General features: G+C 47.4%; 1 protein-coding gene across 12 annotated transcripts in view; it reads right to left on the bottom strand.

Moving 5' to 3' along the window:
* Positions 1-9986, bottom strand: part of TLN2 (talin 2) — a 424341-nt gene that overhangs the window by 360616 nt on the left and 53739 nt on the right. Inside the window, exon 1 of one of the 12 annotated variants that reach the window (XM_072738716.1) lies at positions 6418-6534. The exons of 10 other annotated variants lie outside the window; for them this stretch is intronic. The gene's annotated coding sequence lies outside the window, so the exon portion shown is untranslated. Of the gene's footprint in view, positions 1-6417; positions 6535-9986 lie in introns of those variants that run through there. One more of the 12 variants, XM_072738710.1, reaches the window with a different exon arrangement.

Genomic DNA, 9986 nt, shown 5'->3' with positions numbered 1-9986 from the left:
TAGTTTTAACTTTTGACATTGACTCCACAGGCCAAACCTGTTGTCACCATTCAGTTAGAGGCATTTCAAATATGCTTATAACAGCAGGCTATCTCTTCTGGCACATTTTGTAGATTAGGTCAACTTTCAAGTAATGTGTTTAAATCCTCAGCGTCCCACAACAGCACTAGGTCCATCCCCTTTGCAGTGTTGGTTACAGGTTCACACTCCAAAATGCAAGCCAAAAAGCTTTTCCATTAAGCCAAAACATAGGAAAGTCAACAACTTTGAAGTACCTGAATTCTTAAAGGTTAGACAACCTTTATTATCATGGTCCCTTTTCCCTAAAGTCCTCTGTTGTTGAGCATGTGAACTTATCCCGGATTCTACACCAAAGATTTCTTTTGTTCCCTCTAGAAATTTTAGATGCAAAAGTAATTTTGGAGATTCCTGGGCCCATGACTTAGCAAACTCTGCCACAATTTCACCAAAACAGGAGGGGGAGGGGGATCACCTGGCATTGAGAAGGGACTCACAATAAGCATGAAATTGCCTTCATTGATTAAGTTCAATGATCCAGCTTAAATTCAGATTGTGAAAATTTTGCACTCATTCAATAGTGTATGCTTGCTTTCATTCAAAAGTAACCTTGTTTCTTGCTTCTTCCAAGTTTCCTAAGCAAAACAAGGGCTCTAGTAGAGTCTTAGGTTTATTCTGTGGTCTCATATACTCTGCTTCACCACTCAGAAGTTCACCCCCATCCAGGAAGCAGCAATCTTTTTTTTTTTTTTTTTTTTTAAAGATTTGACAGAGAGCAAGCCTGCCCGTGCGCAGGCTGCCTGCAAGCCTGTAAGCATGCGCGCGCGCACACACACACATACACATACACACACCCCAAACCAGGGACAGTGAAAGAGGGAGAAGAGCAGGCTTCTCACTTAACAGGGAGCCCAATGAAGGGCTTGATTCCAGGACTCTGGGTCATGACCTGAGCTGAAGGCAGATGCCTAACGAACTGAGCCACCCAGGCACTCCAGGAAGCAGGAATCTTGACTCTGCCATTCCTTTTAAGGCTGAGGAACCTACTGCCCAATTGTTCGGCATCTTGACCAAAAGAGTGGAGGGTAGGCCCCAGGTATAGTACCCAAGTCTCTGGGCTCTCAATGGGCTCTCTAGCTCTTTGCATCTATTGATTCACAGCAACTCCTAACTTCATAAAGCCATGGTCTACTTCAACATCTGCCCCTCACACCTGCTCTATATTTAGAGAGGTTAAGGTTGTTAAGGGCACTCTTCCGAGCTTACCCCCAAGGTCTGCAAAGTGGGAGACCAATCCATCACCATCTTCAGATTGCCAAAATCTTCTTGGCCTCAGAGTATTTTGCTTTCTCCCCTACTCACCATACACATTTTCCTAAGCACAACCATTAAGCTCCAATCAAAAGTACAGGCTGCTTAGTAAAGACAAGTCCTTCAAATCCAAACCCTGAAGAGAAAACCACAATCAAATCTGCTTGAGGGAAAGCGGTCATCCCAAACACAATGCATTTCAGTTCAGAACTATGTTTACCACTTTCCTGTAAATGGCCTTTGAGTCAGTTTTATCTACTGTAAGAGCCCTAGTAAACAGTATTTTAGCTGTGTATTTCACATTTCCAAGCAAAAAAGGATGGGGTTCAAGCTTTCTAAGAGTTGTGTTTATGAATTCCCAGGGTCATCATCTACAACTAAAACACTGCTTTCAACCAGGAAGAATTCTCCATCAATGGGGGATATTTGGCAATGTCTGGAGACATTTTTGGCTGTCACAACCGAATCGGGGGGCCAGGGAGGGGAGGGCAGCAATGTATGCTACTGGCATCTAGTGGGTAGAGGCCATGGTGCTAAACGTTCTAGGACACACAAGGCAGCCTCCATAACAGAATCACCCAACCCAAATGCCAATGGCATGGAAGCTCAGAACCCTTAATTCAAATACAGGAAGCAGGAAAAATACTTGGGCAAAGTCCTAAGTCCTAATTCTTCCCCTAGTAGGCTGCTTGGTCTGGACATAGCACCTGAATTCCTAGGTCTCCAGTTCATGGTGACTCAACAATGACAATGTTGGCCCATTGCAGAGATTTTGCAACTTTTTTTTTTTTTAAGATTTATTTATTTATTTATTTATGATAGACAGAGAGAGAGTGCGCCAGAGACACAGGCAGAGGGACAAGCAGGCTCCATGCCGGGAGCCCTACATGGAACTCGATCCCGGGACTCTAGTATCATGCCCTGGGCCAAAGGCAGGCACCAAACCACTGAGCCACCCAGGGATCCCAGATTTTGCAACTTCTAAACTGGATTCAACTATTACTTCTCAAAGCCTTCCAGTAAGTATGGCAGTTCAAGCCTGGAGCTATTCACTGTCTCTTACTGTATAACCTTTGATCAGGGACATCTCCCCACCAGTCTTCTCTCAGCCCTATCTCACTTCCACTGAGAGGAGGAGCAATGCTGTTTAAAACAACTGGCTTCTCTTTATCACCACCCACCAAAAAAAGTCCCTGGTGATCTCCCAAGTTCACAGAAATGAAACGCAGAGAGCTCCTGGACCTGAAGAACTCCTTCTATTTTTTTTTTAATTAATTTTTATTGGTGTTCAATTTACCAACATACAGAAAAACACCCAGTGCTCATCCCGTCAAGTGTCCACCTCAGTGCCCGTCACCCATTCCCCTCCAACACCCGCCCTCCTCCCCTTCCACCACCCCTAGTTCGTTTCCCCGAGTTAGGGAAGAACTCCTTCTAATTCTAAAATGATTCGTTGCAGTCAACAAACTGAGGACTAATATGGAAACTGCATTTCACATTCTATCTTCTGCTTTGCAAAAATGTGTAAGCAACAAAGTGAGACAGCTTTACAATAAAATTAAAAAGAAATCACATGGGGTGCAACTGCACTCAATGATGTATATGGTTTTTGCATTTTCATAATTCTTAGCAACCACAAATCAGCCTGCCACCCCAGCTTAGGAAGTAGACTCAGTATCAAGTCACTGTTTTATGGATGGAGAAAACATGCTACTACCTTGCCATTCCCAAAACCTGTCCGGCTCTAGCTGAAGGCACACACCTCCCATGGAATTATCTCAGAGGCTGGGCCTCTCCATATAGAAGCCCAATGGCTTCTAGAACTCAAGAACACAGAAGTTGTTTTCCAAGTAAAAGTCTCCCTTTCAGAAAAAGGAATTTAACCTGTCTGATGTGGGGAGAGGATTAACATCTTTAACTGACTCCCAAAGCTCAGCACTGTGCATGTGTTCCTCACACAGTCCAGGACAATGAACCATCCACCCAGCCATGCTGCATAGGCATCCTCCTGCCTCCAATATCCACAAGGCCAAGGGTTCTCCAGATCTCAAGTGAGGACAGAGTAGTGGGCTAACCGGAAAAATGGGAGAAGGCATCCAGAAGAAGAAACAAGAGGGAAGCCAAACTTGTAAGACTAAAAGGCACACAGCTAAAGTGTTGAACACATTTCATTCACCTCGAACAAAAGAACAAACACCATTATGAATTTCCTAGTACATCCAACATCCATAAACCAAATGAGAAAGGTAATCCAGAGATTGTGGAGGGGGAGACCAGTACAAACACCACGATGGCAAAAGAAGGTTAATGTTCCAGAGCAAGGCTTCCTCTCAGCAAGCACAAATCCGAAATCATAATAAAAATGCTGAAGGACTTAGTCACAAGCCCTCCCCTCAGCCATCAGAAGGAATGGCAAAAATGCTGAGTGCTGGGAGCCAGAATGATTCCATTTTCCTTCTAACTGTGCAAACAATTTGCATTTAAAATGAGCATTTCATCAGACCTTCCAAGAATGCCTGATATTTGGCTGCTAACAAGAATAAAAGTGATTCTCCACAATACCCAGTTTCTAATTATTTACTCACAGCCAAGTATCTGGGTTCCCTCGTAGACTGAGGAACGCTTGCAGCTAAACACATCTTTCAAGTCAGAGAGAACTTAAGTCCAATCACACTGACCAAAGTAAGGATGAAATGTAACTAACTTCCTGATCACAAAACTCTCCATGAAGTTAACTTTACTTTCTGTATAGTTACACATTTACAAGGAAAGTAGTATCAGGAAATGAAGAATTGTTCTAAGAACTCAGAAGACAGCTATTGAGATGTTCAACACTTCTTGTTTAGCCACTACGGGTTGCGTGTCAACCAGGAGAAGCACTGGGTGCTGGAACGCGATGGCAGGAAAATCCCAGGAAGGCCACTGCCTATACTCACAGGATTGGTCAATCACTAGCACTAGTTCTCAGCATCCATATCCGAAAAAAGAGAGCTGTAATTTGTTGGGAAGGAAAGAGGAGATGAAGGAAAGAAAGGATTCAGAGGGACACACCAGTGAGCATCTCATTATCCCTCAGCCACCAGAGGCGGGGTCAGAAAGAAGGGAAGTCAATAGTTGGCTTTAGCCCGCTTTCTAAGAGGGACAGTTTTAAGTAGTTTATTAAATATTAGCAGAGTCTTTTATCTTTTTTACTCACTTAACATTGGAGGGTGTTAAGAGGATACAAAAACATCAATGGAAATACAGAAAAGGGTTACCAGAGCTACGGGGATGGGGGAGAGGCAAGAGGCACCCCTATTCTGAAGGGGAATAAATACTCCCAACCAGCCACAGGGCCCATGGCCACAGCCAACAGCCCAACTGTACAACAAAAAGGCAATTCTTGGGAGTCTCAAGTTGTTTTAGTGTCTCCTTCCACATCCTCCTCCCTACTATGGGGGTGGCTGCTCTGCGGTCAGGATAGCTTTTCACCAGAGCTAGATTTCCTAACAAGGGCATTTCAATTAAAGATGAGACACAAAGCAATGCAAAGGGGAAAGAGAAACCAGAGGATGCAGTCCAGCCTGCAGCCTCCATGTGGTTCCCATTCCCACCGAAGCCTTGCACCAAGCTAGCTTTGTGTTTTACAGTCCTACCAGGAAGGCCAAGACCAGCTGGCAGGAGCCACACCCCCAGCTCAGGGCCATTCCCTCCCACTCTCTCATTATTCAGCCTACAGCACTACCCCACCCTCCTCCTAAAAAACAGCAGCCCCTGTGGCTTAGCAGACTTCCCTGTATCCCTAAGGTGTAGTACCTCTCCAACATCCATGCCTGCAAAAGCCCAGACTAGGAAGCTCCACCCACAGGGTCCCAGGAAGGAGAGTCACTGGCTCAACACCTGGAAGACACTGGCAGGGGTAGATTCTAAAGCAGACACCCCTAACACATGGAGCAACCAGCCAACTCCATGGCTTACCTTAACTGGACCGCCCACAGGCCTCTCAGGAGAGAGAGAGGCCAAGGGAGGATCTGCTGTGGACGGCACAGAGTCTACCAGCAGTACCTGCCACCTGGCTCTCTCCCGAGGGCTTCTGTGAAACCATACTCAACAGTGCTCCTTCCGTGATTTAGTCTTAACAGTACGCATCAACTCTCCTTCCTGACTCCTACCAAGCAAAGTATCCTATACCCTTACTTCATTAACCCAGAGAGGGTCTAGCCAACACTTGTATTTTCCCTTTTCTGTGCTGACCAGGCCACTTGTGGGCCAGCAATCTCCATCAGAGCTTCTAACAAACTCTAAAAGAGGTCCCTCTGCGGTAAATCAATTTCTAACAAGAGTCAAGGCTTAAGGAATAGTGGGAAGGTCAAGTTACTGGTTTAAAAAAATACTTTGCCTTTTTTGAATAGCACACATTCGTATTTTGTTATCCTATTATTTTTCTGCCCTGTAAGGTAGAAAGAGCAATTAAACTGTTTTGTTTTTTTGAAGCCAGACCCACTGCTTGCCAAAGTAGCTGTGCCAGGTGACCATTTGAGTTAGACTCTTCTTCGGTGGTTTAGCCACCATAGCCTCTCATCACATCCCCTGTCACCAGGCAAGGGGGCAGGAGAGAAGAGAACAAGAAAGAAGAAATGCCCCAGGCTGAGCAGGTCTGGATGTCTGAGAGGACCAATCGACTCTCCATCAATCCCATGTCTCTTTTTTTTTTTTTTTTTTTTTAAGATTGGAGAGAGAACACAGGCAGGGGGGCACAGAAGGGGCATTTGGCAGAGAGAGAGGGAGAATCTTCAGTAGACTTCCCACTGATCACAGAGCCCAACATGGGGCTCGATCCCAGGGCCCTGAGATTATGAGCTGAGCCAAAAATCAAGAGTCAGATGCTTAACCAACTGAGCTACCCAGGCGCCCCTCAACCCCACACTTACCCGTGTACAACCCTTCCCCCCCCCCCCAGAGGTTTCAGAGACATCCCACAAGTGGTAGAGAAAAACCAGGACCAACCAGACGTCTCTTGACGACCAATGTGTCCCTTCTCATTATACCCAACCCACAAGGAGAAATGACAAGCACAGAAGGATCCCAACCTGAAAGACTGCAACTTACCGTTTCCAACACCCATCTCAAGGAATCAGGGGAGAGGCGGGAAGAGGACACTGCCTGATTCTCAGAGCGCAGAGAAACCGGAGAAAGGCCCGGGCACAAAAGCAAGCTTTGTCCCCACTCACCATCCCTACGCAAGCCCTTGCTCCGAGGGCGATGCCAGCACGGCCACAGCAGGGGCTGCTCTGGGAGCCGGCAGCCAATAAAGGTTCCATTGTTCCCTCCTCTGAATCTCTCCAAATCCCAAGGAGAGAAAGCCAAGGCTCAACAACTGTTGGTGAGGAAGAGTGAATCAGATCTGACTGTCCCATCACCATCCTTTGAGGAGAGGGTTTTTTTCCCCCCAGCTTTTTCTCACAGACCTGCTTCCAAGTTATGGCTATTTATACCAAGACAGGTAGCTCAAGTCATTACAAGCCACACAAAAGAAAACTACCCCAGAAAATCTGTCCTGGGTGCCCAAAGCGGGAGATGGCAAACAAGAGGCCCACCTATAGAAAGCAGGGGAGGAGGCAAAACGAAACTTGGCCACTCTCCCTGGGTTCCTCCACCTGGCAGCTGGTCCACACAAACATTCACGAAAGCACTTGGCCAGTCGAGGACCTCAGCTTGTCAGGACTTTGTAACAGAGGGACGGATGGTAGAAAGCACCAACACACACCAGGCAGCCTCCTGACCCTCCATATTCTGGTACACCCTGCTCGCAGCAAAATCTCTCCCTCTGTTGGAGCCACACCCCCCATAGAGGCAGTTCATTTGAAGAGGCTCTTCTGCCATCAAGGGCTGACCCCCAAGGAAGACGGGGTCCAGCACCTCTGCAGCCACTCGCTTCTGCCTTAAAAGTATAGGCAGCTCAAAAATCTCCAGGAAACAAGGAGATCCCCTTTACTACGGTACATAGGCAAGCTCAATAGTTTATCCAACATTCACAGGTGGTACAACAATTTATAAGGCACAATGTCCTACTGGTTAAAGTTCTGTCCCACTCCGAGTCCCCATCCCACAGTTTTGTGGCCTAATGCTAGCCCATCAAGCCCCGTACACATACTTCCCTGTAGCAGAGCAAGAAAGGGCAGAGCCAGGGAGAACCTGAACAGGGAGGCACACACAGAAAAGACAGCAAGCCCTAGGAACAGAAATGGCCACAAGTATCTGGACCTCCAGTCTCTCAGGGCAATCAGAACCTCAAAGCATACGACTATGCGATAAGCCCTTGTTCCCATCCCCAACCACTGGGAATCTAAAATTAGCCAGAAAAAGCATGTATTCAGCCTTGTGTCTCCTACGCTGCACCTGATAAGTGTCACTACCTCCTCTGGCAGTTACTTGTCTTGGGGAGTGCTATAAATACCACCTAAGCCTACCCGATGTGAGTTATGAATACCAGGAATAGTTTCAGGGTTTCCAGGCACTGGTTATGTGACAGAGGTGTCAAATTCAAAGTCGCCTATGCAAGATGTGGACCCAGAGAACACTCAAATCCCTGGGGCCCAGCCCCACATTCTAAGCCGTGGGGAGGATCCACTCAGGAGCACATCTGCCTCCTGTGTGGTAGAGGCTGCTCCCACTGCAGCTCTGGAAATCCAGCAGATGCTCATTGGCCTCTCATCACATGGCTAGGAAGTATGATGCTCTAGAATGTTGTCAATTTCAAGTTACCAAAAAGGACAGTAGCGTGTCAGCCTTCCTGGATATTTAGACTCATTCAGAGTTTTCAAGGGAAGATGCTCTTGGAAACAGAAGGCTGGAGGGGAAGTAGATGGAATAGATGATCCCAGGCTGTTACTGGTCTCCCTTGGAGCTTATATCCAGAGGGTGTTTACTTAGATATTTGTGGAACTATCTTCAGTTCTTTGCATCTCAGAGGTTCACAACTGCAGAACCCTAACTTCCAGGAGCTGGGTTGGTGACACTGGTATGGCTCCGGGAGCTTGCCAAAGAGCAGTCAGTCAACAAGGATCCCCATGAACCTGGATGTGGGGTAAAGCCCTCGGCGCAGGGAGCAGGGAGAGGAAGAGAGGTGGCTTGGAGGACAGAGCCTGGGGAACTGCAGACACATGCAGGAGACAGGCATGATGGCCAAGAAGGAAAGGTCCCAGAAAAAGGCAGGTCACAGGAGTTAGGTGTTCTAGAGGCAAAAAGGAGAGGGTGTTAAAAGGATGAACAGCAAAACCTGCAGGGCAGCCGGAGATTAAGCAGTGAGATTTGGCCACTAAAGGGTTGCTGGAGGCCTTCCGGGCAGGTATTCTCCTGCAGTGTTAACTGCAGAGGTTGAAGAGTGGAGGCAAGAAGTAAGAGGCAGAGATTTACCTTTTTTGAAGTTACCAACCAACATCCAACCTGGCACTAGTCAAGTCGTACAAGTGAAATAAAAAAATCCCACACCATCAGTTCACAGTGGGTCCCAGTCCTTTAACAACCTTTGGGCTACCCAGTGTGCTACCCCTGTGCCCTCCCACCTTCTGGTCCTTGTTCCTTCAGTCTCTGCCACCCAGAACATCCTTTTAAGATTTTTTATGTATTTATTGGAGAGAAAGGGAAGGGATTGGGGGAGAGAGAGCATAAGTAGGAAGAGGAGCAGAGGGAGCAGCTGACTTCCCCACCAAGCACGGAGCACAATGCAGTGCTCAATCCCAGGATCCTGACCTGAGCTGCAGGCAGATGCTTAACCAACTGAGCCACCCAGGCACCCCAGGAATGCCCTCATCTGCTTTCAGACATTTGACACAACTCCAGGCTCAGCTGAAGCCACACTTCCGTGAACCCCTCTGAGCTCCTCAGGCCTCTCTCACTCCCCCTCCCTGCTGGGGACTCTTCCCTGACCTGCAAATTGCAGGGATTTGGTTTCCTCATCTCCTCACAGACTCCTGCGGGCAGACTCACCGTCTCAATGCTTCCCTATTTCTCTCAGCAGGTGCCACATCCCTTTGCCCATGACAGACCCTCAAAGAAAAGCAGCAAATACGACTGTTTTCTTTAATACCAGTTATTTGTCTCTCTCCTTGGCTCAAATTCTTTGTGCTTAGTAACAGACTTAACTGCCTACACATTACCCCCAATGTCAACAATTTCCCCCAGCATGTTTGATGCTGTCAGCCCCTCAGGAAGAGCAGAGGCAGCAAATCAATCTGTCTGGGGGAGAGGGAGAAAACAAGATGCTAGCACCCTTCTCCCCCTCCCCCCCCCCCCCATCTCACATGGTCAGAGGAAGGCAGGGCCCTGGGAAGAATGCTCTACAAGCCATCTCCTCACACCTTTATCCCAAGGAATTTGGTCTTTTCTAGGCTACTTGAGCTACTCTTCCTCTAAAGTACTGAATAAAGGAAACCAGCCTTCCAGGATCTGAGCCAAACTAAGGAGCTGGGCCTCAGTGCTCAGAACTCAACATGTGCTCCTGCCTCAGCCCTGGTCTCCCAGTGTCAAGCTCAAGCCCTACAGAGGGAAAGCAGGAGGAGATCAATGGAGGTAGTGGTACAGACCCAGCAACTTCTAAAATATTCACTCTGAGGCTCCTGCCTGACACCTCACCCCTAACCAGACCTAAGAATGATCCCATACCCTATATGAAGGTG

The sequence above is a fragment of the Vulpes vulpes genome, chromosome 15 (assembly GCF_048418805.1).
Source record: "Vulpes vulpes isolate BD-2025 chromosome 15, VulVul3, whole genome shotgun sequence".
In the NCBI taxonomy this organism is placed as follows: Eukaryota; Metazoa; Chordata; class Mammalia; order Carnivora; family Canidae; genus Vulpes; species Vulpes vulpes.
Note: the sequence above shows the minus strand (reverse complement) of the source record. Positions and strands in the feature narration are given on the sequence as shown.